The sequence below is a fragment of the Otolemur garnettii genome, unplaced genomic scaffold, assembly GCF_000181295.1.
Source record: "Otolemur garnettii isolate 467f Iridium unplaced genomic scaffold, OtoGar3 scaffold00013, whole genome shotgun sequence".
Taxonomy (NCBI): Eukaryota; Metazoa; Chordata; class Mammalia; order Primates; family Galagidae; genus Otolemur; species Otolemur garnettii.
In genome coordinates this window covers 21,343,849-21,352,755 of record NW_003852408.1, presented here as the reverse complement: position 1 = coordinate 21,352,755, position 8,907 = coordinate 21,343,849, and the positions used below count along the sequence as shown (strand labels likewise).

Below are 8,907 nucleotides of genomic sequence, written 5' to 3'. Positions count from 1 at the left end.
TTGTATCTAGTCTTATTTGCTCTGAATCTTCCTTGTGTTTAATGTTCATCTTGTATCTAGTCTTATTTGCTCTGAATCTTCCTTGTGTTTAATGTCCATCTAATATCTGGATATCTATATCTCTGGTGATACTAGGGAAGTTTTCTTCACTAATTCCATAAAGTAGGTTTTTCATGATGTTTGCTTTTTCTTCTTCTCCCTCTATGATACCTATAATTTGTATATTGGCTTACTTCACATAGTCCCAAATTTCTCTGACTGTTGAATTTTCTTTATTCTTTTTTCTGTATCTTTTACTAACAGAGGTATATTTTTTCTTCTGTTTGGTCTAGCCTGTTGAAGCTTTCTGCCATATCTTGATATTCCTTAAATGACTCTTTCATTTCTTTGAATATTTTTAATGTTGTCAATCTCTTTAGTAACTTTTTACTTTTTTTCATTCATGTCCTGAGATTTTTTTTTTTTTGGCTTGTGTTGGTTTTTAACTTTCTAGTCAATACTAATCATCATATTTGCGATCCATATTCTTTCTGAATTTCATTTATGACATTTCAACAATTTCCTTTTAGTTAGGATTTATTGCTATGGATCTTTTTTTTTTTGCAGTTTTTGGCCGGGGCTGGGATTGAACCCACCACCTCTGGCATATGGGGCTGGTGCCCTACACCTTTGAGCCACAGGCACCACCCTATTGCTATGGATCTTTTGTGATCCTTTGGGAGTACTGAAGTAGCTTGTTTAATCATGTCACCAAAATTCTTCTTGTTTTCTTCTCATCAAAAACCTCTTTCCTTGTCTCACAGTACATAGGTTGTGGCACACTTATTCTCTTTTACTAGGAACTCTCCTACTTAGTGAGAAGAAGGAGAAGTACCTAGCTGGCATTTATGTGTCATACTCCAGGATATTGACCTGGCAGGAGAGGTACAGATATGGTGTCCCATTGTCCAATTTGGTGCTGCATAATCTTCATATGCAGTGGTGGGTTGTTCCCCAGACTGCTGTTGGAAATTTTGTCAGGGAGCTGGAAAAGTTCTACTCCATAATTAGCCTTGCAGAAGATTGTTCTACCTGTGTATCTCCACTGTGGTGGCAACAGCAGCTTGGCAAGACCATCTAGATGGTGATCATAGGTTTTAAGGCTGGCGATATTCATTTCCACCCAGGTTTAGGTGCAATGCAACATAAAATTGGTGGGTCTGTAATAGAACATTGGGCCACAAGGGCAGGTCCCACCAGGTAGAAGGTAAGAGCTGTAAGGGTGGGGCTGTGGTGCTATTTGGCATTGTGGGAGCCACAGAAGCATGGATGTGGGGTCAGGTGGTGGTGGAGGAGCCTCATGGAGATGACTACAAGTTCAGGTGGTTGCATGGGAGCCTCTCGGGTGGACCTGGGCCTCTGTAGGTTGATGCTTTCTCCTCATGTAGGTTATGCTGAGGCAATTGCCAAAAGATTTCTCAGGTGGTGCTGTTGGCACCTGCTCTTTTTGAATTCTCATGAGAAGTAGAAGCATTCAGTCATGGGGCAAATGAGAATGTCTGCTTCCTGGCTTGGCAGAGGCAATGCAAAAAAGCTGAGCCCTATATAGACTAGATATTCCACACCCAAAAATTCAGAATGGACATGTCAGTTGCATGCAGCAACATGAGAACAGAAGCCACTGGATCCCAGTTATGCCCACTTTTTAGTGCAATGTCACTACATAGTTTCCAAGCATCTATATTATTATTAGCCCTGAGGTCTGTAATAGTGAGTGGAGCTCCCCTTGCAGCTTGAGTTGTAGTATCCATGAGGAGAGCATGGAGTCTCAGGATCCTCTCTTCCTGTCTTTCCCCAGTTGTGGGTACCTCCCCCCAGATACCTTATAGTCTTGGCAAATAGATTATCTGTCTTCCTCTCCTTTACTCTGATGTCTCCTGTCATTTCCCTGATAATTTACAATGTGCTCTACAAGAAGGTTGTAGGTGGGCATCCCCTAACAACTTTTGAGCCTCTCCTTAATAGTGATGTGTGGGGGCTGCTTTTAGTCTATCATCTTGGCCCATATTGGGTCTTATTTATTTATCCATTTAGTTACTCTGTCTTTTAATTGGAGAATTTAGTACATTTACATTTAATGCTACTATTGATAAGTAAGAACTTAATACAGCCATGTTGTTATTTGATTTCTGGTTGTTCTGTGGTCCTTTCTTTTTTCCTTCCTTCCCATCTTCCTTTGTATAGAAGGGATTTTCTCTAATAGTTGTGTTTTAATGTGTTGCTTTTTATTTTTTGTGTGTCTGTTTCAGGTGTTTTGATTTGAGCTTACCATGAGGCTAGCAAAAACATTTTATAACTAATTATTTTCAACAGGTGACAACTTAACGCTGCTAACAACAAAAAAATTTAAAAAAAAAAACAAGCAAAGAGAAAACTAACAAAATCTGTGCATTATAACTTTATCCCCTTGGCTTTTTGACTTTTTATTGTTTCCTTTCATATCTTTTTCTTTCTTTTTGACTCACAGACTTTATTTACATTTGTCTACAGTATCATTCCCTTATGAAATGAACTAGTACAGCTTAGTTAAACCAAATTAAATCATTATCATCTCAATTGTCTGTAAACTACCATTAGCTAAATTTATTACCTTCCATTTGCTTAGTAGAGCCAAAGTTTTAAATACAGAAAGCACAAAAATAAACCAATGGTAACATGTCGAATCTAGAAGGTCATCTGAACAACTTAGAAGGTGGACTTTCAAAAAGTCTGAGGCACAATTACAAGAGAGGAAAAGTTCTTGTGCAACCTGAAGTAAATGTAGCAAAGAAAATTAAGATAAAAAACACAGGAAAGCCATTGTAAAAATATTATCAAAATATTTCTACATAAGACATCTTGCTTTCATTTTTAGATTAGTTGAAGAGAAAAACACTTTAAAATAAAAAACAAATATAATTATGTTTGATCTATCTGCGAAATACTTTAACAAGTTTAAATTTTTATTTAAACTGCAGCAGACAATGTTCAGGGGAAAAAACAAACAAATAAGAAAAAAAATCAGTACCCCATAACAAAAGCCCACAAGCACAATTGTCAATTTCCTTTAATACACTTGCCTTATATTGTCACTGAAGATACTGTTAAGAGAAACCTTTTTCATTTTTAAACCAGAAAACAAAATGGAGTTCAGTGACCAAATTTTAACTTTGAAAAATAAACCAAACTCTGAAAGCATTTTAAGCCATAAGTTATTTCAAGTGAACAGGAAAAAAATAATGATTTTGCCTTACATTATGTAGAAATAAGCATTCATTTGTTATTTGGAAGAAAACTTTATGCAGTGTTTATAGTAAGTCATCTAGAGACAAATGTTCACTTAAATCCACAATGTCTGTGGTGTCTTTTCATCTGAAAAGAAATATACTTCAAAAGCTTTCTTAAATTTTCTCATTAACTATGATTTAACCTCTTCTACCCTAGCACATTTCACAACTGGATTTTGAAGGGTATCACACAAAGCTTCTTAACATACTGATATACATTTTAAAATAAGATGTTTCTCTTAACAGGAAACCCTATCAATACAGATGAAATGTTAGGTTTTCTTTCCCAAATTATGTATCAGGAAGGAAAATAACATTTTCTCCTTCAGCAATTCACAAGATTCTTTTGCATTAAATGTGGTGGTGCAAAAAAATAAAGCTAGATAAGAGGGAGACAATGATTCTAAGGCACCCTTAGCATAGGGAATTTAAAAATAAACAAGTTTCCAGTTAGCTGTTTAAACTGTTTAACTTTTTTATGTTAAGTATAACACTGACATAAGTTAATGACATAAACAGGTTGACTTCTTTTATCAGATAAAAACATAAAACAGGCAGTTTCCAACAAGTTTACCGGTCTTGCCTCCATGCACAAAGTTCAAATAAACCGAGGTAAGACAGGTAACTCCTGTCTTAATCAATAGACAGGAGATATTGGCAATGAGAAAAATGAAGAGTTTAAGTTAGGAAACAAAGTACTTTGTTATAGCTGAGATGGCTGATGGATGAAGCAAATGGTTATAAATAATACATAATAAATAGAGCATCTATTTTGAGACATTATGGCTTAAAATGCTATTTACTTTTAACTTCACAAACACAGGTGTATTGTTCTGAAAAGCAATGAAGGTATGCACCTCTACTAGCAGATTTAGCACTGCTGACCAAGTAAGACATCAACTTCTTTAAAATATGCTTCATGCACTGTACTCGATATTTTTTTTTTTTTTGGTGTAAATTTTAATACATTATTTCTTTTTTGAACTTGAACGGGAACCAGAATGGGATGATCCAGAAGATGACCTGTGGCACCTTTTGGGTGACTGTGATCTTGTTCGTCTTTTTTTGTGATCACCAGATGAAGAAGATCTAGAACGTCTTCTTTTTTGTTCCTCTCAGAAGATGATCAACTTGAGTAAGATCTTTTTCATGGAGAAGAGGGGCCCCTGTGGGACTTGGAGCTGGATCTTGATTTCAACCCATGAGATTTTGAACATTCTCTGGAACTGGAATGAGATCTTGAGTGTGAACTGCAAGAACTTCTTGAACGGGATCTGGACCTAGACCTTGAACTTGAGGAGGAGGATGAGTGTGATGAAGATCGTGAATGTGAAGATTGAGACTTTAAGCGACTTCATCTATTAGATTTCTTTTCATGACTATCTTCTTCTTTACTTATAATCTTCATCAAGATTATATTTTGAGAGATCAGCATCATCTTCATCCTCATCCTCATCTAATTTATATTTAGAAAGATCTTCATCCTCATCCTCATCTTCTCCCTCTGATTCTTTATCTTCAACTTCTTTCAATATAGATGCAGGACCAACTGCCTTCCCTTTGTACTTTTTCTTTTTACGACCAAACTCATCATATTCACCATCAGGTTCTTCTCTTTCTATATATTCAACATTTTCTCTTTCATTAAACCACCACCATATCCTGATCTTTCTTCTAATTTGGCATACTTTGGAGTATTACACATGTTACACTCTGATCTTCTGGCCCAATTCACATTACTGCAAGTCTTACACTGCCAGTCATTTTTTGCAAGGGTCTTTCCTATTTCAGTGCCCCCAGCTTTTATCATCTTGGCCTCAGTTGCTTCCCCCCAGCCATATCAATTACAGTTAGTTCTTCTAGCAAAGTTTACATTTCCACATTTCTTCTCAGGGCAAATCCAATCTCCATCTCTGACTCGGAAATTCTTGGTGGTCGACAGACATCTTGGATGCCAGCACCACAGCCTCCTTCCATATCTTTTTATACTAACTCTCTCTTAAAAAGTTGTTGTATTTATTATTTTTGATGAGTTTGTCTTTTAGTCTTCCTTTAGTGACTTTTTCTTTATTCTTTTTTCTTTAGATACTACAATAACAGCAACTGGGCTGTTATTTTAGGACTTTTTTTGCATGAATAATTACTCGATTTGGTGTTCTTGTGAGGGGGACGGTTGCTGAAGGATTCTACTTAATCATTTTGCTCCACCTCCTCAGGGTCTTTGGGATAACATTATGCCTTCTTGGAATCCAGGAAAATCTTCTCATTTCACAACCCTTAATTTAATCATATCTGTCAAGTCTCATTTTATGATGTAAATTAACATATTCACAGGTTAATATTAGGATATTTGGACATGGATATCTTTGGGAAGCCACTATTCAATCTATCACATTTCCTTCACATTTAATTTTTAATGTATGAGGACTACTTTAGATTTGTGTGGAATAAAGAGTGTGGCATAGAGTCTGACATAATTGAAAGCAAAAATATGTTATTTATTATACTTTTAAAAATATCTTCTTTAATAGACTCTTGATAAATGCCACATTTGTCTTGTAGATAGTAAGTATGCTTATTGCATGAGTGAATGAATACCGAGGGTCTATGGTGGGTGCATATTAGCATTTTCATATTTCACTATTACGTATGTGCCTTCTCAATGAATAAGTCAGGGAAGCCAGGAATCCCACTTTTTAATGTACATTATATTATGCATTTTCTGAAACTCTCCTCTGTTTACCCAAAGACTGAAGATATAGAAGTTATTCATTACATAGTTATTTAATTTAATATAAAATTCTTTTAAAATTATAAGGGAATATGAAGTAATATTATAAAAATGGCCCAGTAAATACATTATTTAATTTTTTCTTAATGCCTCTGGTAAGTCATACAGCTTTATGTAGGAGAGTTCTCAGAGCCTAGTACACAAATAATATGCAGTAAATCCGCTGGGAAAGGAAGGCTGGCTTCGCAGATGAGTCTCCAAAAGACATTACCTTGATGAATTTTCTGCAGTGTGGAAATTTATCCTCTGCCTTTAAGACTCTGAAGTCTCATGTTGTTAGTACTGAGAGTGGATCGACTTGCAAATGATGGGATTATATTGATTAAGCTTTGTAGAGGTAATGTACACAGTTAAAATTCCAAGCTATTAACATACAAAGTGAAATAGAATTGTCATAAAGGTAAAATAATTCAGTCAGCATTACCAGTACATTCTTTTTTTTAGACAGATATTTTGTAATTAGAAGTTTGGCTAATGAGTGTGGATTCTGGAAAAGACGGGTTATATATAACTTGAATGTTGGATGGCATCAGGTTACAATGTCCTTGGTAGGGCTAGCCTTACCAAGAGAAAATCCATTGGCCAGTCTCCCTCTTTCCTTTTACCTTCATGTAACAGGCACTTTTCTACAACTCTGGGACTTTTCCTTTTCTGTTCTTTATTGCTGACCACCTCATTTCTCTTAATTGATGCATTATTTTAAAGAATAAAAGTCAAATTATGAAAAGATTATTTTATAACAGAAAATCCTCATCCCTATCTTTATCCCCAAATTATCTCCAACTTTTATAGATGATAATCATGGATTATATTAGTTCATTAAATATGAAATGTCTGATTTCACATCACAATTTTATTTTATTATATCTCAAAGTGTATGCCTAAGCTACTGACAAAGTTTTGCCGTCTTAGCAGTAGCTTATTTATGTCAGCAACAAAGAAGCCAGGACAGAGAATGCCAATGAAATCGTGAAAGGCATTTTCCATAGAATTGAATATTTTTTCTTGCAAGAAATGGTCCCAAGTCTGGAAGAAGGGGTCAGTTGGTACATAGTCTAGTGAGTATGGTGGATGAAAGAGAGTTTCCAAGTCCAGCTTTTGTAATTTAAGCAGTGTTGTTTTTTGTGACATGTAGTCTGAAAGAGGATTGGCTTATCTCCATTGAGCAATCTTGGTAGATTAATTGGGAGCATTCTCATCATTTTGTCCAATTGATTGCAGTAGAATTCTACTATAATTAATTGATTGGGTTTCATGAAGTGGTAGTGGATAACACCAGTGCTTTACCACCAGACACCACTAGCTTTTTTTTGATGAACACCAGTTTTGGACTGTGTTTCAGTCCTTCATCTTTTAAATTTTTTTTATCGTTTTCTTTTTTAAAATTTCAGATTAATGTGAGAGTATCAACTGTTAGGTTTGCACTTGTTAGGTAGAGTTGCTATTGTAGTCTGTCCCACATGCAAGAGCTGTGCCATATACATTGTCTCCACTTCATCTTTATCCAACCGCTGTGCCAAATGCTTGCAATGGTTAAAAAATCCATTTTCATCACATGTGACAATATGGTGTAGAAATGGTTTGCATTTATGTCGTGACAGCAAAGAAAGGCAAGCTTTGAGATGATTTATCTTTTGATGCTCATTTGGTTCATGCAAACTCATTTATCCAGCTTCTTTAACTTGTAGGTTTGTTTCAAATGATGCAACATTGTTAGAATAACCATGTCAAATCTTGCTGCTAATTCACCCATAGGTTGAACTGGATTTACTTCTGCTATAACTTTCAGCTCATCATTATCCACCTTGGTCTCAGGTCACCCACATGGCTCATTTTCAAGGTAAAAATCAGCTGAATGGAATTGCTGAAACCATTAATGTACCGTACATTCATTAATCACATTCTTCCAAACACTTCATTGATATTTTGAGTCCGTGCTGCATTGGTTCCACGATGGAATTCATATTCAAAAATAACACAACTTTAGACTTATTCATGGTTTCCCAAAAATTGCTCTTAAAAAAATGTGAAAGATAATCCCAAACCAAAAGGTGCATTTGAAAGAATGAGGATGTGACTTCCCTATTAAAAAAAAAGGAAGCGTCAAAGTAAAATATCAGAGATACTAACTGGCAAACTTAGTACTTAAGGAAATCAGACATTCCATACTTAATAACCTAATATATATCTTATATTTAAAGGGGAGAGAAGAGAGCATGGCTGCTAGTAGGAAATCTCCCAAAGAGGAAGTCATGCTCATCTTATCATCTACTTTGGATAGCCTTACGCTGTGGGACAGCTCTACCAACCCAATACATGCCTAGGGTCTAACAGTATGAATTAGGCAATATTTGTGTAGTTTTCCAGCTATTTATTTTTCATTTTTTTGTCACCCTCGGTAGAGTGCTGTGGCATCACAGCTCACAGCAACCTTCAGCTCTTGGCTTTAGGCAATTCTCTTGCCTCAGCCTCCAGAGTAGCTGGGACTACAGCTGTCTGCTACAACACCTGGTTATTTTTTTTGTTGCAGCTTGGCTGGGGCTGTGTTTGAACCCACCACCCTTGGCATATGAGGCCAGCGCCCTACTCACTGAGCCACAGGCACTACCCAGTTTTCCAGCTATTAAGGAGATCATATTACTAGGAATATTGACAAGAAATGACATGGAAAACTGTTTTCAAGGCACTAGTAATTTCATTTTAAGAGGTCTTATACAACACCTGGCTAATTCAGCCCAGGGTAGAAACTTTTGCCTCCTCTCTTGGGTGAGAGCAATCAGAGAGAAACATGCATAAGCATTTTTTTTTTTT

The 8,907-nt window shown here is 36.0% G+C and overlaps 1 pseudogene; it reads right to left on the bottom strand.

Annotated features, from left to right (window-relative positions):
• Window positions 1-4,176: 4,176 nt before the first annotated feature.
• The window catches only part of LOC105886525, a 5,957-nt pseudogene continuing 1,226 nt past the window's right edge, over window positions 4,177-8,907 (bottom strand).